Consider the following 23,840-nt stretch of genomic DNA (forward strand, 5'->3'; position numbering starts at 1 on the left):
CTTTAACCATGTGCCTGGAGTCCCGAGAGGCCAACCGGTGCTGCCTCAGCAGCTGCCAGTCCTCTGCTCCCTGTACCCCTACAGGACAGCGGACAGCTCCTCTAACAGTGACAGCTACTGGTCTGACTGCCACCCGTCCCGCTGCCCCACAATAGCCGCCAAGGTGAAGCAGTCTCACACGTTCCCGAATCACTACACTGCCAAGTTGCAAAGGTACCTGCCGCCAGCGTAGATTTACTTCCTGCTGTGCTGTTTCTACCTGTTATGCCACTTGTTTTCGTGCAGGTCTGCTGTGAGGAGGCCGAGGAGGATGTGCTCCCGGTATCAGCACCAGCAGGGGTACTTCCAGCATCATAACTCATCATCAGCACAAAAGGGCTATCTGCAACATGGATACTCCCAGCAACAGAGCTCTTATCCAGCCAGTGCCTCCTGCAGGGGCAACATGCCCACCAGCTGACTGCAGCCATCACATCTCTCTCTTCTCTTCTAATATGAACAGGTCAGATCAGTCTCCTGTGGGGGAATGGGGCAATTAATGTGTATATTATTTTCTACTTCAGGGTCCATAGGGTATCCACAGGATACCTTGGGGTATAGGTGTGACGTCAGTCGCTGGGCACCATAGAGTTAAGCTTTTCAGCCTCCCAGGATGCACTAGGGTCCCCCTCCTATACCCCGCCCCCGAGCCAAGGCACCTCAGTTTAGTTTGGTGCCCGGCCGGAGTCGGGTGCACCTGTCGGAGTGGGGGCTACAAGAGCCCCTGAAGCTTTCTTCAGTGCAGCTGTGGCTGCACATCTGGATGTACAGCATGGACAGTCAGTCCTGACGTCCATGCTGTCTTCCCTACACCCCCGCCGGTACCAGAACGCCGGTACCGATCCGGGGATGCTGGTGAGCATCTGGGGTCACAGATAGCGGTGACCCCAGATGTTCCGGACCATGGCCGGATCCAAGGGGGACAAAGGTAAGCAGCGGGGTCCCGCGGTGGGTCCCCGCTGGTCACATGGTCCTATGTCCCCAGGCAGGGGGCTCCCTGGGGACTGGCTGCAGCGTGGAGCCAGGCGACCAACCTGCGCTTTCCACTACCCCCTGGGACAGCGGACCGCAGCAGAGCGGTAGCGCTGCGGCGTCCCAGGGGTTAAATGCATGCCAGGGGAGCGCGCCTTCCCTGTCTCATAGCCGGCGCCTCCCCCGCTGCACACAGCCCTCTCTGCACGCTGCCGACTGGTCCTGTGGCAGCGTTCCTCCCCCAGGCCAGCCTCCTCTCTCCTCCTCGGCGGCCATCTTCTCCAGAACGCATGGTGAACGCTGCTGGAAGCGCTGGACGGAAGCATCGTGGTCTGGGTCCCCCCGCATACCTCTCCTCCGCTGTGGTCAGGTCTGTGTATGCAGCGCTGTGTCCTACCAGGCCCTGTGTCTGCGTAGTTGAGTGATCAGCGCTGTTAGTGCAGGAATTGATTTTCTTTGCATTGTATGTGACTGTGCTAGCGCTGCTGCCTGTAACTTTTCTCTAAACTGTGAGCTTTATTACTGTCCCTGTTCTTTCTGCTAAGCCCTTGCGGTGCGGTGCTGCAGGGTGGTGTCTCGCCTATTTAAGTTATAATTGGTGAGAGAGGTCACATACGTGGTGCCATCATGTCCGAAAGTGATTTTCCCCTCCGCCTACAGTGTACTACATGTAAAGTACCGTTAGCGGAGGGGGAGGGTAGCGCGGAGGGCCTTTGCCGGCAGTGTTTGTCCATGGCGCGGCCTCTTACGGTTACAGCACCGGTACAGGAGCCGCCCTGGGCTTGTTTCGCTCAGGCGCTTACAGCCTTAGTGGGCCAGTTAGCTCCGCAGCCCGCGTTTACACCGATGGGTTTATCCCAGCAGTCAGTGGTGTCGTCACCCATGCAGGGTTTCCCACGACAATTGGTGGTACCCCACAGTCTCCCTATTTCCCCGCTCCCGGTTCTCAGGAGCCAGCGTGGGTTAACTCCCTGACGAGTTCTGTACAGCACTTGTCGGATGTGTTGCAAGGGGAGTCTGTGATGCGGCCGCATAAACGGCCGGTGGCGTCTCTGTCGGCTCCTTATGAGGATGACGAGGGGACGTCTGATGATGGGGAGATTCTGGATCCTTACGATCAGGAACCTCTCCATACTAAGGACGCTGATGCTAAGTCCAAAGTATATATTCCTGGACTTATTCGGGCGGTCCGCACAGCCTTGGTGATTGAGGACGAAGTTCCCCCAGCGGGTAAATCTAAGTATGCCTTTTTCAAAGATGTGAAGGGCGATGCCACAGTTTTTCCTCTTTCGGGTCAGTTGGTGGACCATTTAGAGGAGGCGTGGAAATGGCCTGGCAATAGATACCAGCCGCAGAGACGCCTGGCGGTGATTTATCCGTTCGCGGATAATTATTTTGCAAAGTGAGAATCCCCTCCACAGGTGGATTCTCACGTGACCCGTCTTGTCCGTAGTGCCACATTGCCGATGCCATCTATATCCTCCCTTAAGGATGCTACGGACCGCAAGGTGGAGATCTGCCTGAAGTCCGCTTATTCCCTTGCGGGGGGGGCAGCACGACCGGCTATGGCCATTTGCTGGGTTGCCAGAGCGATGGAGCGCTGGGCGGATTCATTAGAGGCTTCTTTTGATTCCGACTGTCCGGCCGAACAGGCGGAGTTGATTAGGAATCTCCGTGATTCGGCCACTTATATCAACGAGGCGGCCCTAGACATTAGTACTCTGGTGTCTAGAATTTCTTCAGCAGCGGTGGCTGCTCGTCGCACCTTGTGGCTGCGATCCTGGAAGGCGGACGCAGATTCCAAAAAGTGTCTGGAGGCGTTGCCGTTTACCGGAGAAGTTCTCTTCGGTCCGGATCTGGATAAGATTGTGGCCACGCTGGTGGCAGCCAAATCGGCTTGTCTCCCGTAGGCCGCTGCTCCTTCTGGTTCTGGACCATCGTCCTTTCGGTTATCTAGGGCCCAGGGCAGGCCCAAACCACAGTCGTTTCCTCGACAGGCTGGTCCTAAGAAATCGGCCAAGCCTCGGAAGCAGGCATGGAGTACCAGACGTCCGGCCCCCAAGCCAGATGACAAGCCTGCGGCCTGACGGTCCGGGCCTCCCTTTGGGGGATCCCAGGGTGGGAGGCCGCCTGCTGCAGTTCGCCCAGTGTTGGTCGGCCACTACGACAGACACTTGGGTTCTGGAGGTGGTTTCCCACGGATACGCCCTCTCCTTCCGGCACAGACCCCCGGCTCGATTCTTCACCACGGGTCTACCATCAGACCGGAACAAGGCTACGGAGCTGCGGAAGGTATTGCACACTATGCTCCAGGCTGGAGTTATAGTGCCTGTTCCATTCTCCCAGAGGGGCCAGGGTTTCTATTCAAATCTATTTTTGGTACAGAAACCCAATGGGTCGTATCGTCCGATTCTCAACCTCAAAGCACTCAACAAGTCTTTGCGGGTCCCGAAGTTTCGGATGGAGACCCTACGGTCCATCATTCTGGCGCTGGAACCTGGGGACTACATGGTGTCATTGGACATACAGGACGCTTACCTGCATGTCCCTATTCTTTTGCGCCATCAACAGTTCCTCAGGTTTGCAATCCGCAGCGACCACTTCCAGTTTCGGGCGTTACCTTTTGGCCTGGCGACAGCACCACGTGTTTTCACCAAGGTGATGGCGGTCATGGCGGCTTCTCTGCGGCTGCAGGGAGTCCGCATGTTGCCGTACTTGGATGACCTGTTATTGGTGGCAGGATCTCCAGAGCTCCTGTTACGCCATTTGGACCTGACCATTGCACTGCTGCAACGGCACGGCTGGCTAATCAACTGGCAGAAGTCCACTCCGTCTCAGAGGATTCTGCATCTTGGAGCCTTATTGTCCTCGGGACAGCAAAGGATCTTCGTGACGGAGGACAAGTGTCCCTACACTCGGCGATGAGGTTACTGGGCTCCATGGTGTCTGTGTTCGACATGGTGGAATACGCCCAGTTTCACTCCAGACCTCTGCAGCACCTGATCCTGTCCAAGTGGAACGGGCTGCCTCAGTCTCTGAAGTCCCAGACGATTGTGATCACCCCGGAGGTTCGCCTGTCCCTTGCGTGGTGGTTACAGACCCACCTCAACAAGGGACGTCCGTTCTGGGTTCCAAATTGGGTCCTGTTGACAACGGACGCCAGTCTTCGGGGCTGGGGAGCAGTTTCGGGTCCACACTTGTTCCATGGCAGGTGGACGCCGACAGAAGCGGAGCTTCCAATAAATATCTTGGAACTCCGTGCGGTCTTCAATGCTCTCCAGCAGGCACATCGGTTTCTCCAGGGTCACCCGGTGCAGGTCCAGTCGGACATCCCTACCACCGTGGCCTACATAAACAGGCAAGGAGGAACTCGCAGTCGGGCGGTTCTCGTAGAGGTTTCTCGGATCCTGGTTTGGGCGGAGCGCAATCTTCCGGCCATATCAGCGGTCTTCATCCCGGGAGTGCTAAATTGGGAGGCGAAGTCGCCAGGACGTTCATCCGGGGGAATGGTCCCTGCACCCGGACGTTCTTCAACTGCTGGTGGACAGGTGGGGTCTTCCAGAGATCGACCTCATGGCGTCCCGACACAACAACAAGTTGCCGGTGTACGGGTCTCGAACAAGAGACGAAGGGGCGTCTCTGGTGGATGCTCTGTCCGTCCGGTGGACGTTCCGGTTCGCATACCTGTTCCCTCCGGTCTCCCTTCTTCCACTGGTAGTCTGGAAATTCAAACAGGAAGGAGGGACGCTCCTGTTGATAGCTCCCGCGTGGCCCAGACGGCACTGGTTCTCAGACCTTCAGGGTCTGTCCGTGGACAGTCCTCTGCGGTTGCCGCTACGACCGGACCTTCTGTCTCAGGGTCTTTGCCTTCACCCGGACCTGACTCGGCTGTCTTTGACGGCGTGGCTGTTGAGACGGCCATGCTGAGGTCCTGGGGGTTTTCCAGCTCTGTGGTGCGTACCATGTTACGAGCTCGGAAACCGTCTTCCGCGAGGATATACCATCGCATGTGGCATACGTTCTTCCAGTGGTGTCGACCGAGAGGTTATGCACCGCGGGAGTTTCGTCTGTCTCGGATTCTCGCCTTCCTGCAAGCGGGACTAGATCATGGGCTTCGCCTTGCTTCTTTGAAGGTACAGGTTTCGGCCCTATCTGTCTGATTTCACCGTAGGATTGCTACAATCCCGGATGTGCGCACCTTTATGCAAGGTGTTCTCCGCATTCAGCCGCCCTTTGTTCCACCTGTGGCGCCTTGGGATTTGGCTGTGGTCCTGAGGGCTCTCCAAGGACCGCCGTTTGAACCACTGGGATCAGTGGATCTTAAATGGCTAACAGCTAAGACTGTTTTCCTTCTGGCCATTGCTTCGGCCAGACGTGTTTCTGAGTTAGGGGCTCTTTCTTGTAGACCCCCTTTCTTGGTTTTTCATGGGAACAGGGCAGTGCTCCGCACTCGGCCCGAGTTTCTTCCCAAAGTTGTTTCCCAGTTTCATGTTAACGAGGAAATCGTTGTTCCGGCCTTTAACTCACCGGGTCTTTCCGTGGGTGAGGCCTCTTTGGATGTTGTGCGGGCCTTAAGGTCTTATGTTGACCGCACTTCTTCGTTTAGGAAGTCGGTCGCTTTGTTTGTCCTCTATGGCTTCCGTAAAAAGGGTTGGCCTGCTTCAAAGCAAGCTTTGGCAGCCTGGATCCGTATGGCTATTTCTGAAGCTTATCTTCATGAAGGCCTACCGGTCCCTCCTTCTCTGAAGGCTCATTCCACTAGGTCTGTGGGTCCTTCGTGGGCAGCTCGATGTGGTGCCTCGGCAGTTTAGATCTGCAAGGCTGCTACGTGGTCCTCTGTCCATACCTTCGTGAGGTATTACAGGTTTGACACCTTCGCCTCTCAGGATGCTTCCTTCGGGCGGCGGATTCTCCTTTCTGCACAGGAGCGTCCCCACCCTTAAAGGATACTGCTTTGGGACATCCCCAAGGTATCCTGTGGATACCCTATGGACCCTGAAGTAGAAAATATGAGATATGGTAAGAACTTACCCTTGTTATCTCTATTTCTACGAAGTCCATAAGGTTCCACAGGACTCCCGCCCTGTCGCACCTGTGCTGCAGATGGGCTTTGCTCTGGTCACCGGTTTTCCATCTCCCTCTGGTGAGAATGTGATTCTTGTATGTGTCCAGATCTTTTTTCTCTCTCTTCCTTCTCCTCCTCCGGCCTATGGCTTGATAACTAACTGAGGTGCCTTGGCTCGGGGGCGGGGTATAGGAGGGGGACCCTAGTGCATCCTGGGAGGCTGAAAAGCTTAACTCTATGGTGCCCAGCGACTGACGTCACACCTATACCCCAAGGTATCCTGTGGAACCCTATGGACTTCGTAGAAATAGAGATAACAAGGGTAAGTTCTTACCATATCTCTTTTTTTTTTTTTTTCCTATAGGGGCCATGTGTGTGTTTTATTTTTTTATATATTCCTGTGGGTGAAGAAGAATTGTGTATATATAGCTTGATGTGGGGGGAAGTTCAAAATTTCTTGCACAAGGTGCTAGTAAACCAGAGGCCAGCTCTGACAGTGTGAAGAAAGAAACACTCAGCTGATAGCAATGGGGAATACGGGGAACTTTAATGTGGGATATCTGTGTGAGGGGTGAGAGCTGTGAGGGGAGGAGGGGGTGCCAGTCCCTTACTTTGCCAGGGGCACTCAGACCCCTAGATACACACCCAGTTGTGGGATTTCTTGCATCACTTGTATTGTTTATCCCCCAGAATGTAGATATATACAGTGGTCAAAGTGGGCTGGCATACGGCATATACTGTAAGTACATATGCACAGTGTAATTCTGGTGGTGCTATACAAGGATAATAACACGATTGCATCGTCTTAATACAGTTTCATCTGAAGTCACGATAATGACAATGGGTTCGGGAGGTTCCTTGCCATCCTTTGCCAGTGAAAATCAGACAAGATCCTCAATTCAGAATCATGACCTTGACCTGGATCAGCCATTATTGGGTAACGGTAAACCATACAAGTCATTATGATAAAACATGCTTAGATTTATAAGAAATTGTAAAATAAGACATAGTACTGTACAAAGCTACGTTCTCTAGGAACTCATTACTACATATCGGGTAGACTAAGTATTACCTTAATTTTATTCATCACTTGGTCAGTGCTTGAATTATGAAGCATTAACAGAGGGGATGCAGAGGTTACTGATCGTTATGACGTGCCGAACATGTGCGTGGTCTGTTCCCATGTGTGGCAGAGAACCAGAGAAATTACGTCACCCCACTGACCCCTGATTATGCAAATTACCCCAACATGGCTTCATATATAGAGCTAAGATGATCAATTTAATCTCTATGACCAGCAGCAGCTCCTGCCTTCGTACCTGAGGGGGGCTGCTGCTGGCTTGGATCCCGGCACCTGCTTAATGAATCTGGCAGGCGTCGAGACCAGCGCATGCGTGGAGGTGGTGCCGCGCATGTTCATGCGTAACACCAGCTTATCGGGGCTGTATTGTTTGCAGCCCCGAGAAACCCTGTAGGGCTGCCCGAAAGGCAGAGCAGTAGCTTCCACTGGAAACCGTTCAATGCTGATCGCAGCCCGGACTGGCTGTCCCAGGGGGAGGAGACACCACCCCTTGCTGCCTGTCTTCAGCGTGACTGGCAGGTGGAGCTTCCAATGTGAAGTCGCCTCCAATCACAGTGAAGCCAGTGCAGTCATGGACTGCACGGGCTCACTGAAGTGGCGGATTTTACTGGGGGGACTGCAGACTCGCAGCCCCTAGGTAAGATCCGCCACTGTTTATGACCATTGGCTACATTGGTGTGTGTGTGTGCGTGGTCATCAGCCAGTTGCACGGCATGGGGTCCGTCATCGTCCAGTGTCACTTGGCAATCACGCTAAATAACTGATGATCGATCTGTAACGTTAATTACAATTCAGAGACTGTCATTACTCTGAAATTCTTAAGCAGAATATTTGGGAAGCAAATAATAACCTATAGAAAACACAGTAAGCTTTTATGTTTGTATTTCTTAAGGTGCAAATATCTCCTTCTGCAGTAAAGTGAAGCGGAGTACTGACACCAGGTAAGTAACAGTCACCGATCACACAGGTATAAACTAGTTCTAATCCCCTCCCCCTTCCCCCTACCAAGGATCTAGATGCAGAACAGAGTTTCTATTCATAAATATTAAAGATGTGCGGTTCGGTTTTCCTGAAATATGAACACACCCGAACTTAGGGGTTACAAGTCAAATTGAGTCCCAGTTCGAAATCACTTTGGGGTTCTGAGTCACACAGAGTCCCGGTTCGGTTCTGTAGTCAGTTCAGAATTCGGATTTAAAAACCGAATTCGGGATTTGGATTGCATGTACACATGATTATAGCTGTGTTTTATCGTTTTGTTTTTTTTTAAATCGTTTTTTTAAGGGATCCAAAATTGAAAACGAACCAAAACACTTTAGGGTGGTTTTCCCAAAACACGCTGATGAATTAGAACCAAAACCAAAGTATGGGGGTTCGCACACATCTCTATTAAATATAGCTTAATGAGTAGTGCCAGAGCATAAATAGGTCCCATAGTACCCAGTACAAACTGTTTTTTCCCTTCCCCATCACTTCCTGAAGGGACATATTGGGCCTGATCCTGAGACAGATGTAGCAGTGTCTGTGACTTTTGCCTGTTGCCCATCTGAGACTTCATGCTAATACCGCTACAAGCCCTTCCCTTGTGTACATAGGTGCGTACGAATGTGCAAGTGCTGAGACACCAGAGTTACTCACGTGTGCCGCCGGCTAAAGAGGATGCCGTGTGGATGCTTCTGACGGGCACACTGCAGTGTCTGCAGCTGACCAGGTCTCACCAGGAGTAGCCCAGGGCACATTTGTTCCCTGTTCCGGTCGTGACTGGTTGCTATGGGCAACACCACTGCTAGTCTGTTTTAGAAGCTTTAGTAAATCTACCCCGAGGGGTCAGAGAGAGTAGACCTCCCCATACCACTCCTCCCTCTCTCTTATTCCCTTTCTTGAGCTGAAGTGTTAGATGCATTTTGCATAAAAAAATTAAGGCGTAAAAATGTTTTTAAAAAACAAACAAAAGACGCAATTTTGTGTCGATTTGACATTGAAATTAGAGATCGATCTCCAGTAATAAACCATATTTCCAAGTTCTCTTTTAAAGAGAAAGGTAACTGACATATGTAATAATCTATACTTAAAAGGAGTAACTTTCGTATTTGCGTCTTGTCGGAATTAAATTTTTTATCCTTCCTGCAGTTCTATTGGTTTTATTAGTTATTAATTACACTCTCTGTGTTGTATGTGTATGAACTGTGTGTATTGAGCATTGTTTTACAATGAACTGAAGCCACAGCTCCTGTTACCCTGGCGCACTTACTATTGCTGTCTGCATGGAATATATCTCCATAATATGATTCAAAGAGAGATTTGGCTGATCCGTGTTCGGTTTCCACACGTAAATCCAGCACTGGAGATCCTGATTCCCTGTCATGTTTCTCTTTCAGGCAACAGAAAGCAACAGCTCATGGAAATTCTAAGACATGTGGTACTACTAGTCAGGCCAACCAGCCATACTATAAAAAATGATAGCGTACCCTGTGATATCAGCAAGAATAGGGTGAGAACACAGACAGAACCATCACAGTAAAGGTGACGTTGCATAACCCAGCGGTTTTCAACCGCTGTGCCGCGGCACACTAGTGTGCCGTGGGCAGTTGTGAGGTGTGCCGCAGCGCCGTCAGGAACGGCGGTCAGGGCCACCAGTCACATTGCAGATCTGTTAACCGGGCAGCGCTGCCGCTGAGCTCCACTGGAAGACTCAGGCGCGCCCGGCTGTGACCTGCATGGATGCGGCGGCGTGACATCACAGGTCACGCACGCCGCATTTTCAGCCCGCCATACCCGATCCGCAAGCCAGCCCAGCCACTGACTCACCCGCCCACCATGCCCGCTCCGCAGGACAGACAGTCTGCTCTCCTGCCCGCATGCATGCTTGCACGCTCTCACGCTGCTGAACACTCTGCACTAACAGGTATGTGGATTATATTTTCTGTGAGGTCAGACAATGTTTTCTTTTATTTGTGTGAAAGTGTTTTAGATTTATTCTGTGGGGCTTATTGATTGTTTTTTCCTGAGAGGAGCAATGTGGAGTTTTTATTTTTTGTTTCTGTGGGGGCCAATGTATGCATTTTATTCCTGTCGGGGCCAATGTTATTTTTTCTTTGGGGGCCAAGGTATGTGCCTTTTATTCCTGTGGGTGCCAATGTAGTGAGTTTTATTGCCGTGGAGGCCAATGTAGTGTGTTTTATTCCCGTGGAGGCCAATGTAGTGTGTTTTATTCCTGTGGAGGCAAATGTCTGTTTTTTCATGGGTCGCGCACGCCGTATCGCCAGATGGTGTGCCTTGGCAATTTTGAAATCTTGCATAGTGTGCCTCGTGTTGAAAAAGGTTGAAAATCACTGGCATAACCAAACCATGGGGAATGGGCAGTTCATAATGGGGACAACTCAGACTGCGACTTTTTCTTAATGCTAATGACGCAGCCGATGGGATTCGTACAGAGATGCCCACCTGCTGTGAAGCTAATCTGCCACTTTGCTTATTAAGACGCACATTACACCAGTCCTATGGAGGAGCAGAATATTTACCTGAATATGGCGGCCACAATCAGTGCAACTGATTATGGCGTGGCCCCCCGTTACTACCCAGACACGCCCACTGAAATGCCTCTGTCTGAACCTATATTGTTCTGCAGCTTTCAGCAGTAAACTATATAGACGCACATGCAGTGCGGTTTGGACGCATGCACAGACTGAGGGGGGCCTGCATGGAGGCTGCTCCTTCCTCTCTTAATCCACCCCATATAATTGTACAACCTTCACAAACATTACTTGTGTGTGGCTAGGGGTGGATTAAGAGAGGAAGGAGTACCCTCCATGCAGACCCCTCCTCTCTTGACAGCGCATGTGCAGAGTAGACTGAGGGACCCGGGAGTCCCTTTGCATGCAGTTGTCTGCCAGCGCGAGCTACGAGGGATCCTATCCCATCCTTCTCGGGGAAAGTTCCGAAAAAAAACCCCATAGGCTTCTATTCGTCATTGTCATTTATAGGTAGCTTTCTTAGCTTAGTTTTTCGGAGCTTGGTGCATATGGAAAATGCATTCAAACCTCCGAAAACCGCATTTTCTGAGGTTTGAATGCATTTTTAGCATTAGTATAGATCACTGCATTTCAAAATGAGGTCCTGATTCAGCAAGAATCGCTGATGCGATCGCGGCTGCATTCACGTACGCAGGACTGCTGCGAAAGTATGGTAATGTTTGCAATCGCAAAGCCCTCGCTTGGACAACATGAAGATGCCTATGCAGTGAGTACTAATGCTGTATATGCCATCGTAGTGGCTAATTTATGCACCCCCCTGTAACAGCGTTAAAATGCTCTGGCACGCCTGCGGTTCTCTGACCACCCTCCCATCACCACCCCCAAATGCTCACTGCCTGTCAATCACTGTGCAATTGCTCTGCCTGATCTCCGTGATCGCAGTGAAGCATTCGTGCACTGCGAAGCATGCGCAGTACGCAACAATCAGCCGACTGCGTTTGCTTGTGCATTAGCAATTCTTGCTGAATCAGGCCCTTAGTTCATACAGTATACAGTAAGAGACTAGGCAGGTCATTGGGGAGGAAGTCACAGAAGATGACTCATTGGGATGAAATGGAATATTTTAACATTCCCAAATACATATGGAAAAGTTCCCATACCATTACAGAACTTGAGATGTTTAACATCATATTTGCACTTTCTGTGCAGCTGAGAACAAGCTATTATTCTCTGTTACCAGTCACCAGACTAAGGGACTCTCCCGGCAGTCTCAACCAACGACCATAAAAACAGCAAACATGGTAGGCAGAGGAAGAAATGTTTCCCACTGTAAATAATCATGTGATGTTTGTTAGAAAATGGTGCTAGTTTACATTCATTAGTTACTATTTGTGAATTTGATCTTTGACTATAGTATCCGTTGGTTATTATATTATAGTATTTATTTATTACCAGTTATTTATATAGCGCACACATATTCCGCAGCGCTTTACAGAGAGAATATTTGGCCATTCACATCAGTCCTTGCCCAGTGGAGCTTACAATCTATATCCCTAACACACACACAAACAGGTTAATTTTTGTGGGGAACCAATTAACCTACCAGTATAGGGCCATGGTGGGAATTGAACCCATGACCTCAGTGCTGTAAGGCAGTAGCGCTAACCATTACACCGTCTAAAATAATAGAAATTTAGCTTTTTTTCCCACAATGAAGGCCAATTGTTTTCCATGAGAATGATGCACTCATTATTGAAGAATAATCAGGCAAAGAATTACCTGGTCAGTGTACCATCTGCTACCGGGCAGGAATCTAGGTAATTGGCTGAATATTGAGTTATATAAGTTTATCACACGAATCGTTACGTTTTCCTCAATGGACACGCGTATGTGCAATGTGTTTACTTGAATACCAAATATAAATGCAACCAGGGGCATTTTCCTAGAAAAAAATGGGCCTGCAAGTAGTCTCCCTGCATCCCCCGTTTCTCATCATAGTCTACTTCGCATGTGCTTGTCTCCGGGAAGATGGCACCTGTGACATTTTCTTGGTGATTTCTGCAGCAAAGGCAGAGAGGTAAATATAGTCTTTTTGGTGAGTCCACAAAAGTCAAATCAATTGCTAAATGCATTGTACAGGGACGCCACCCAATATAGGCGCAGTCCTTCCAACCATCCCGATTTCAGCGGGACAGTCCTGGTTTTTGGGCACTATCCCGCTTTTCTATCTCTTGGTCCGAAGTGTCCCTTGGGCGGTCGGGAGGTTGGGGACACTGCTAAACAAAGAGCAGCAGTGCTGGTGAAGCTGAAAGGATGCCGCAGCGTACATTCAGTGCAGGGAGACTGCTGGGGGCAGGTCAGCTGCTGGCTGGCGCCCCAGCATGACATAAAACAGGAGGTGCGCCATACGGGCAAGCCCCCAAAATGGTGTCATCTAGGTGCATGGTCTATGGATATTAGACCATGCCCCCTTTTCGGGCTGGGGGTCGCCAGACAATGATAGCACAGGTGCGCTATTCCACCTGGAGCTGGCCCTGGAAGTGGATGTGTTGCCCATAGCAAGCTATCAGATTCTACTTACCTTTTAGAAGATTGTAGCTAGAATCTGGTTGCTATGGGCAACATCTCCACTTCTATAAACCCACACTTTAGTAAATACACTCCTATGTGTTAGGCTCTTTGTGATTTAGGGCCTGATTAATTACTGATCACAACTGCGATTACGCACGCAACTTGCTGATTGTTGTGTACTGCGCAGTGACTACGCAGACCCATTGCAAAGTGATTGACAGCAAGTGAGCATTTGGGGGTGGTCGGCGAAATGCAGGTGTGCCAATGCGTTTGAACCCCTTTACAGGGGCGTGCATAAATTAGTCACCATAAGCAGTTTGGGCTTTCACTGCATGCGATGAGGTTAGCAATTTCTGAGTAAAGTCAGGCCTTGTGCAAGTGTGCGTGAGGCTCCAATGGTACTCGATGGTCTTGCAGACTTGCAAAGTATTACGGATGTGTGTAAGGTGAAGTGGGCTTCCTTATGTTAGGCTGCGACGGCATTGCAATAGCATTCATTAGCATATTTTTGCAGTGGGATTGTGTGCGTAATCACAGTTGCGTTCGCAATAGCGATCCGTAATGAATCATCAGTTGTGACTGTCTGGATTGTAGAACTGTTTGGTCACTGTACATGTTTTGGTATTGCTTTTATTTTTCTCATATTGCTCTGTGGTTCTTTTTCTCACCTGTTCATCATCTTGCATATCAGTTAATTTGAGTCATCTGAAGTACTGACTTCCTGGTCTGTTATTAAACATATATCCTGCTCATCTTGTTAAATTGTCTGTTTCTCTGTTTATATTATTGTGTATATGTCTGATTCTGTGGCCCATATGTAATAACCTGTAAGTTGCAAGAACTCAAGCGTTTGCGGCGATTTAGCCTGTAGAAATTACATCGGCAATAATTTAAAAGGCAAAACCAATATGTGAGACAAGGCTTCTTTCTCAGGGAATCTGCCAAAGCAAACCGAGAAATGGCAAATGTAGATTGTACCAGTAGCCATTACCTGGCCTGATTCCAAGACTGACGTATCGGCAATGTCAGACGCAGTAAAGCGATGTTTTTCATATGCGCGTGCATCTGAGTTGCACTACACATGCGTCCTGATGGTGTTCGTACAGAGACACTGTACAGATTTGGACGCACGGCCTCCGAAATATATTGGGTGGTCCTGTGCAGCGACTGGAAGGTAACTGGGTCTCTAACCAGACGCATGGATATGTTGCGTCCTATGGAAGTGTCATAGGTGTTTCGCTGAAAACGGTTGCATACATAGGAGGCCATACCATACTTACCGACTTTCTGGTTTCCTCCTCTGAAAGGGGGGCAGCCAGGTCGGCGTTGCAGGGGGCGTGGCGGCAATGGTGGGCAGTGTGGCGATCTGATTGCATCACTGTGACTCGCCCCCATCTATACAATGTAGAGATTACCAGCATTGTAAAGCAGGGGGCGGGGCTACAATAATGCAAATCACATCATTGGCCTCCCTGGACCGCCCACTTTCACTCGGTAAGTGAGTACTCTAGGGAAAGGAGGATGGGATTTTTGACGGGCTGCAACTGGGAGACTTGTCCTCTCTTACGGGCAGCCGTGAGCACCACGTGATTTTTGGGAGCCTACCGGCCATTCTTCGAGAGTAGACAAGTATGGGCCATAGTCAGACGGAGAAACTGCCATATGCAGGTGCTAGAGCTCATTCTGTGACCGGTGGTGGCAACTTAAGATACACCAAGCGGTATTTCAGCATCTACGGGCGCTGATATCAGGCGTCTCAGTCCTTGCACATTCGGATGCATGGATTTACACCCAGTAAGGGCTTTGTAGCGGCATTGGCATAGAGTAGCAGATGCGTCTGTGGCAAAACTCAGCAACGGCTGCAAAGCATGCGGCTCAGAATCAGCCCCAGCATGTACTGTATGTCTTATTTTTTGACTGTCAAACAAATGGTCGTGCCCGCATTGATCCCAAGCTTCTTCCACATTGCCTAGCGATATTGTCATTTATTATACTGGGCTTTCCGTTCCACAGCACATGTTAGAAGCCAATATCTTTATTTGGGTACAGTTTTAACCAGTTTTGGGTTTTTGGGGGGGGTTTTTTTGCAAACGAATGGTCATTACATGACTTTAGATGGTTTGAAAAGTTTTACAGGATTAGGAAACTATTTGCCTAACATGTTTTGTACTATGTTTTGCTCACACATATAAATTGAATATAAAACCATTTTCAGGCCACCATCTGGACAACCTGTTTCTCTGCTACACGCACCAGTCAATTTAGGAGAGAACAGAACTCGGACCAAGCATCTGCCAGACTATGAGCTGTCCAACCTTGGGCTCTATCTTGCACAGAGAAACTAGAACCATGAGACCGGTAAGGGGATTATCGGGGCGTTATCATGTCAACCCCTCATTCTGGACCATATCTCAGCCAACATATGTTTCCTCACATTACATTTACTTTGTTATTAATGGCAGAGGGGGGAAAAGAGAAGAAAATAACTCATCTTTTTTGGGGGCACACTAATACCCCTTTTACACCAACTGAATAACCCGGGTTATTGCCGGGTCGATGCTCTGTGTGAACGGCTCCCAGAAAAAATTCCCGGGTTGATTTACCCGGGAATCTTACTCTGGTTGAGAGCAGGGTTGAACACGGGTTGTTCCCGGGTCATGAGGCAGTGTGAACGGGTGCTACCCTGCTTATTTGACCCTGCTAGCTCTGAAAGATGCTGATTGGAGCTTCTGGGGCACTGGCAGATGATGTATTTTCTCAGTGCCCTGCAGAGAGAGACACACATGAAGCCATCGCTTGCCTGCCTATCCTTCTACACCACAGCAGCCTGACCAGCAGCCACAAAAGCAGGCAGGCACACAGCTGCACCACAGCCTGACCAGCAGCCACAAGAACAGGCTAATACACAGCCAGAACAGCAGTCTGTAGCAATGCTGTAAGCAGTCCCCACCCCTCTCTTTTGTTGCCTTTTGTGACCTCATCTTTGTCAGCCCTTAAAAAGTCCATTTTTAATGACATCTATAGGGAAAAGCAGGGATTACCCGGGTTCAGTGTGAACTGGGCAAACCCGGGAATAACCCGGGTCGAATTGCAGTGTGAACGGGGTCTGAAGCTGAGTTCGACCCGGGATTGACCAGTGTTCAAATTCCAGGGTCAGACCCTGGATTTTGGTGTAAAAGGGGTATTAGTAGTTAATGTAAAATCTAACTTTTATTAAATTCTGTTTAAAAATAAGTAGTCAATACTAAGAAAAACAACATGAAAATAGACAGATATAAAAAAATGTATAGGCTCTAATACAGCAAATATTGATAAAGTATTCAAGTCTCAATACTTAATGATTAAAGCAGCAGTCTTTACAATCTATATACACAGGAAATAATTTTATATAAGGCATCCATAGTATGGTTTAGAAAAATTATACGTCAATTTGTGAATAATTTGTATATCACTAAACATACTAGTGCTTGATGCTAGTGTATATTGTACCAGCCTCCCCTGCAGCCAGCATAGTATAAAATAAATCCATTATCTGTGTAAAGAAAAGCAGATAAACCAGTACTATGTGTTTTCATTAAGTGATCTATAATCATCTGCTGACTTCTACCGATGTTCATATACCATAAATAGAGTAGTTAATTATCACACTCCAGTGTGTACAATATGCGATCTGTGGTTCAGACAGATTTGGAGGTGACAAGAGGAAATTATAAGTGTCTGTCACAGAGTATTTAAGGTGTATATAATGTGTCACACAGAGGCAGTGACAAAAAATCTTTGAGATGATATCAAAAAGTATTGAACAATGCCACAGCGTGACGCATATACTATAGAACACCGTCCATCATTGCCAGCGTTCAAACACACATAGTACATTCAATGTTAGTATTGAACATTAATTTTAATTAATGTGATTGAGGAATCAGCAGGGAAAAACATGTATATAACAAAAAATGATAGTGGGTGTAAGGGATAAGGTATCACAAAAATAAAGAAAAGCTACTCCCTCGTAACACATCTAACGGGCATCTGCTGACATGCATTAATACAGCCGGTGAGCTTACCCCCCAGGTGGTCATAGGATGTGACTGAGTATAACGGGCATCTGCTGCTTGCTGTGTGACATGCATTAATACAGCCGGTGAGCGTACCCCCAGGCGGTCATAGGATGTGAATGAGTGTCACGGGCATCTGCTTTTGCGACGTAGGTCTTAGTGGGCTCTGTTAATACAGCGCAGAGCCCTCCCAGGCCACCGACTCAATGAGCGTGTCCTACGAAATTACAATAGTATATAAATAAAGTATAGAAAGATACGAAAATAGATAAAAAATGCCTAACTTAAATCAGCAGTGTATCTGCTGTGTGACACCCCTGCATCATTACACCAAATACTCCCAGGATCACACAGATATGGCTACAAATCTGTATCTGCTGTGTTACATCCCTGCATCATTACACCACATACTCCCAGGATCACACAGATATGGCTACAAAGCTGTATCTGCTGTGTTACGTCCCTGCATCATTACACCACATACTCCCAGGATCACACAGATATGGCTACAAATCTGTATCTGCTGTGTTACATCCCTGCATCATTACACCACATACTCCCAGGATCACACAGACATGACTACAAATCTGTATCTGCCATGTTACACCCCTGCATCATTACACTGCATACATGCAGCAGTATGAAAGCTTCCAGTGAGTTTGAGGTATGAGAAGGAGGACTGTGCGACGTGGGGACAGCACTTTCATCCTCTTTGTCTTTCAGGAGCGAAGGCACCAGAAATGGCGGCCGTAGCCAAATAAGGGGGAGGGCCGCCAGGCGGATATCTCCCTGGTCATTTCTATCACTGTATCTGCGGACTCTCCCTGTGATAGAAAGGACATTATGTAGTAACCTTTGCTGTCAGGAGATGTATGGGCTAATGCTGTGTGGGACTGGAGCATGAAGGGCCCACTGGGAGAATGCAATGGTAGAGACCCATAAAGTTGTTTGATCTGAGCAGTCAGCAGAAATCTGTGGCCAGCCACTAGAGAGGCATGAGAAGCCCACGGAATACAATTTATGTTGCCTAATGTACATGGACACCACTGTAGCTACCCAGCGCTTCTTCCACTTGAACTGCGTTTTACAATCTCCCGCTGCTGAGCTGAATAAGGGGGTCATTCAGACTGTTCCCCACTGCGCATGCGCACGACGGAGGGAGCTCCGTCGTGCGCATGCGCGAGACCCGGGGAGCGACGGGCTTTCCATCGCTCCGGGTCTCGCACCAAAGGGGGCGTGCTGTCGATGTTGATTGACAGCACGCCCCCTTTGGTGGGCGTGCCGGGGGCGTGCCTGCAGACCGAGGCCCCACTGACATCACTAGTGATGTCAGTGGGAGTGATTTTGGCTCTGATGGAGCCAAAATCACTCCAGGGCTTGTGGCAGGGAGACCCTACCACAGGGTCTCCGTCGCAAGTCCGATGGTCGTGATGGTCAAGACCATCGCGACCATCATCATGGCCGCTCGCATATGCTGTGGGTGGTCACCCACAGCTATACGAGCGGCCAGGAGGCCGCTCCATTTTCATGGAGGAGGGCACTGATTCAGAGCGAGCGCTCTGGTCAGAGCGTCCGGCTCTGAATCAGGCCCTAAGTCCTTACGTCAGCCAAGCAGCGGAAAATGTGACACCAGCAGCTCAAGTAGAAGTAGCATATCTCTTTGTCTGCCTGCTATTGTCCAGTCTTGTTTTATTTCTGTATTGTTCATAATTGTAGAGTCCAACCAAATATGCAGGCTCTACACAGTATAAGTAAATGTTAATAAATAAGTAGCAGCGCAGCCTGCTACAGCCGTGTCTGGCCAAAGGCCAAAAGAAAAGAAAATTGACTGTTCACATTCATATAAATTAAAACTAAGCTTTATATTTTATAAATTATATAGTTTCTACTTCAGGGTCCATAGGGGGTCCACAGGGTTGACCTTGGGGGGTTATAGCTGGAACAGGATCCATGGGCACCACACAGTTAAGCTTTTAGCTCCCAGGATGCACTTGGGTCCTCCTCTATACCCCGCCCCCGAGCCACAGGCACCTCAGTGTAAGCTGGTGCCCGGCCGGAGTCGGTCACCGCGCAGGGGGGCTGCAGGAGCAGCCCCCAGAAGCTTTTTTATTTATTTATTTATTTTAGTTTCTTTTACTACAGACGGCAGCGAAGGGCTGTCTGTACAGACGCCCACGCTGCCGCTCTGATCCCCGACTGGCGCCGCGACGCCAGTACTGATCTGGGGATCGTGGCGGGAGGGCAGAGTCCGTACTAGCCGGACTCTGTCTACCTCCCAGGACTGCTGCCGGAGTCGCCGGGGATGCAGGTGAGCCGCGCGTCGCTGGCTAGCGGCGGCGCGCGGAATACCTTAAATGCAGTCCTTTAGCCTCCGGTCCTGGGGACAGACCGGAGGCTGCTGGCAGTGGCGGCGGGCCCCCCCCATAACCCGTGGGACCACTAGACCACCAGGGATAAAGGGGCATGCGGGAAGCCAGCATCCCTGGGGTTATGGCCAGCCAGGGGAGGAAGCCTTCCCTGTTCAGCGGCTCCTCCCCTCAGCTCAGCGCGCCTTTCAGCACGCAGTCTGGCGTCGCTGAGCTGCAGACTCTTCGGCCACTCCTCCTCTGAGGTCTCCAGCGGCCATTTTCTCACAGTGGCAGCGCAGATCTCTCAGGGAGCATGCGGACCGGTCCCCCTGTGTACCTCTCCCCTGATTAAGGACAGCGTACACAGCACTATAGCCCTCCCAGACACTGAATCTGGGCAGGTTGATTGTAGTGTAAAGGTGCAGTGAGTATATCTTCCTGCATGGTATGTGACTTGTGCTAGTGCTGCCTGTCTGTGCTTATTTTCCGCTTACTGTCAGCTTATACCTATCCCTTTACTTCTCCTACAAGCCCTACAGGTGTGTGGGGGAGGGGCGTTTCTACTGACCTCACTTATATAGATCACGTATTTGTGAGGTCCGTCACATACAGTTGTGTGCTACTCAGTGCCATATTGTGGGCTGTTGTTCAGCACACCGGTGAGTGCGTTTTACTTCTACCCTGGTGCCAGATATATAATATATTCTGTCATGTCAGACGAGGAGGTTGAGCGCTCAGTGGCTCCGATGTTGGCCTCCTGCGGACGCTGTTCTGCAGGAGTGGATAGGGAGGATTTGTCACAGGAGGGTCTGTGTAGTCGGTGCCAGGTGGCTCCTGGCCCATCCAGACCTTCTCTGACGCAGGAGCCACCGTGGGCGATGTTTTCTCAAGTGCTGGTGTCTATTGCGGACCGTCTATCGGTCCCGACTGCTCTCCCTACTAGGGCGTTACCCCAGCCGACCATCCCCCATTCCCCGGGTGTCCCGCAGTTATTGCGGAGTCCTCCTGGGTCTCAGTCGGTGGGTCCCTATGCGGGGTTGCCTATGTATATACAGGCTTCCCCTGTGCCGCAGCAGCCTGTGGTACCTTTTCAGGCCCCTATGGTGACTCCTCCACCCTGGGTGGATGTGCTCTCCAACTCAGTACAAAATTTGGCGGCCGCTTCCTCGGTTTTTCAGTCAATGTTGCAGACTGACATGCCTTCTAGGATTTCAAAACGCTCACTCATGGCACGGGCTGCTCAGGTATCGGACTCAGAGGGTTCCTCAGATGATGGGGAGGTCCCTGATGACACTGACTCGGACGCCTCGGTCCAGGAAATGGATACCAAGTCGTCCATTAATGTGCGAGCACTGGTTAGGGCGGTGCGAGCTATTCTTCTTATAGAGGATGAGGCACCGGTTCCTAAGTCGAAGTTTCCTAGTTTCAAAAAAACTAGGGTGGCTTCTGCGGTGTTTCCCCTGTCGGATCAGTTGACGGATCATATGGCGGTAGCTTGGCAGGCGCCCAGTAAGAGATTCCTTCCTCAGAAGCGGTTGGCTTCTAATTATCCCTTCCCTGAGGCACATTGTAAAAAATGGGAAACCACCGGCGGTGGATTCCCATGTCACCCGTTTAACTCGGGGCGCTACTTTACCATTACCGTCGATATCCTCGCTGAAGGATCCCACGGACAGGAAAGTTGAGACTTGTTTAAAGTCAATTTACTCCCTCTCCGGGGCGGTGGCCCGACCGTCCATGGCCATCTCCTCGGTGGCCAAGGCCATTGAGGGGTGGGCCAATGCATTGGAAGATACCTTCTCGGATGACGCTCCGGATGTCCAGCGGGCATTGTTGGGACAGATGAGGGACGCTGCTTCTTACATTGGAGAAGCTTCTTTAGATGCTAGTCTGCTGACTTCGCGGGTATCGGCTGCAGCGGTGTCTGCCCGCCGATCCTTATGGTTGCGGTCCTGGAGAGCGGACTCTGATTCAAAGAAGGGCCTGGAGGCCTTACCTTTCAATGGGGAATTACTATTTGGTCCGGACTTGGACAAAATTGTGGATACCCTGGCTAAATCCAAGTCAGCCTTCCTCCCTTCGGCGGCACTGCCTGCTAAGGTTCGGAGTTCGGCTTTTCGTTCCTTTCGGGTTCAGGGGAAGGCGAAATGTCAGTCCTTCCCGAGACAATCTGCGAGTAAGACTGCCTCTAAGCCCAAGAAGCAAGCCTGGAGTGCACGGCGCCCTTCTTCCAAGCAGGAAGATAAACCTGCGGCCTGATGGGACGGACCTCCCTCTGGGGGACCTCAGAGTGGGAGGCCGACTTCTTCTATTTGCCCAGTGCTGGCACGATACCACCACGGATGCCTGGGTTCGAGAAGTGGTCTCCCAGGGGTACGCCCTGTCTTTTCGGTACAGACCACCCCACCAGTTTTTCTGCACGAGTCCTTCTCAGGACAAGACCAAGGCGTTACGGATTCAGGAGGCTATAGAGTCCTTGCTGAAAGCAGGGGTCATTGTTCCCGTTCCTCAATCACAACGAGGGACGGGGTATTATTCGTGTCTGTTTCTGGTGCAGAAACCCAATGGTTCTCATCGCCCTATCCTCAACTTGAAGTCTCTGAACAAATTCCTCAGGGTTCCCAAGTTCAGGATGGAAACGTTACGTTCCATCATTCTGGCGATGGAACCGGGGGATTACATGGTGTCCCTGGATATCCAGGACGCCTACCTCCATGTTCCGATAGCACCTTCGCACCAGCGGTATCTGAGGTTCGCTATCCTTCAACACCACTATCAGTTCCGGGCGCTACCCTTTGGTCTCTCCACGGCGCCGAGGGTGTTCACGAAGATTATGGCGGTCATGGCCGCACATCTTCGGAACCAGAATGTACGGCTGCTGCCGTATCTGGACGACCTCCTGTTGCTGGCGAGCTCCCCAGAGGTACTGCTTCAACATCTCCACCTGACGATCGCTTGCCTGCAAGCACACGGGTGGTTGATAAATTGGAAAAAGTCCTCCCTGATTCCATCACAGCGGATGGTTCATTTGGGAGCCCTGCTGGATTCGCGTTAGCAAAGGATCTTCCTGACTCCGGAGAAGGTCGCCTCCCTACAGCTGCGGATACGCAGTTGCCGCCTGTCGGTCCATTCGGCTATGAGAGTTCTGGGGTCCATGGTGTCGACATTCGACATGGTGGAATTTGCCCAGTTCCATTGCCGGCCCCTGCAGGGGCTGATTCTATCGGAATGGAACGGGTTACCTCACCGGATCCGCTCTCAGGTGCTGGTGTTGTCTCCGGACGTTCGGCAATCTTTGGCTTGGTGGCTTCAGACAGCTCATCTGGTCGAGGGGCGCCCCTTTTGGATCCCGGACTGGGTCCTGCTCACGACGGATGGCAGTCTCCGGGGTTGGGGGGCAGTGACCGGCTCATTGTCTCTCCAGGGTCGTTGGTCTGCGGAAGAAACTCTTCTTCCCATCAACATCCTGGAACTGAGGGCTGTATACAGGGCCCTGCAGTCGTCCGGCCCCGCTCTTCACGGAAGGGCGGTACAGGTGCAGTCCGACAACGCCACCACGGTGGCGTATATCAACCACCAAGGAGGAACTCGCAGTCGGGCAGCGATGTCGGAGGTGTCTCGCATCCTGACTTGGGCGGAGGGTCACATTCCAGCGATCTCGGCGGTCTTCATCCCCGGAGTCCTCAATTGGGAAGCGGACTTCCTCAGCCGTCACGACGTGCATCCCGGGGAATGGTCACTTCACCCAGAGGTGTTTCAGCTACTCTAGGTGGGGACTGCCGGAGCTGGACTTGATGGCCTCCCGTCACATTCACAAGTTGCCCGTTTACGGGTCAAGGACAAGAGACGCAGGCGCAAGTCTGGTGGACGCGCTGTCGGTGCAATGGACGTTTCACCTGGCGTATCTGTTTCCTCCGATATCCCTACTTCCTCGGGTTCTGCGGAAATTCAAGCAGGACGGCGGCACGCTAGTGCTGGTAGCTCCGGCGTGGCCCAGACGTCCTTGGTACTCCGATCTCAGGAGCCTCTCCATCGACGCTCCGTACCTTCTTCCTCAGCGTCGGGACCTGTTGTCTCAAGGGCCCTGTCTTCACCCGGATCTGGGTCGGCTGTCTTTGACGGCGTGGCTCTTGAGACAGCCGTCTTGAGGTCTCGGGGCTTCTCCAGTTCGGTTATTGGTACCATGCTCAGGGCACGCAAGCCTGCTTCAGCACGGATTTATCACAGGGTGTGGCA

At 50.7% G+C, this 23,840-nt stretch overlaps 1 long non-coding RNA gene across 3 annotated transcripts in view; it reads left to right on the forward strand.

The window, feature by feature from the left end:
* The window catches only part of LOC148503978 (uncharacterized), a 29,812-nt gene that overhangs the window by 2,266 nt on the left and 3,706 nt on the right, over positions 1–23,840 (forward strand). For 2 of the 3 annotated variants that reach the window (XR_015869935.1, XR_015869934.1), the window contains exons 2-5: positions 286–502; positions 6,891–7,013; positions 8,050–8,098; positions 15,417–15,559. This is a non-coding gene — a long non-coding RNA (uncharacterized LOC148503978). The remainder of the gene's footprint in view (positions 1–285; positions 503–6,890; positions 7,014–8,049; positions 8,099–15,416; positions 15,560–23,840) is intronic. The other variant, XR_015869936.1, reaches the window with a different exon arrangement.

Source organism: Taudactylus pleione, unplaced genomic scaffold (genome assembly GCF_031769625.1).
Source record: "Taudactylus pleione unplaced genomic scaffold, aTauple2 ptg000473l, whole genome shotgun sequence".
In the NCBI taxonomy this organism is placed as follows: domain Eukaryota; kingdom Metazoa; phylum Chordata; class Amphibia; order Anura; family Myobatrachidae; genus Taudactylus; species Taudactylus pleione.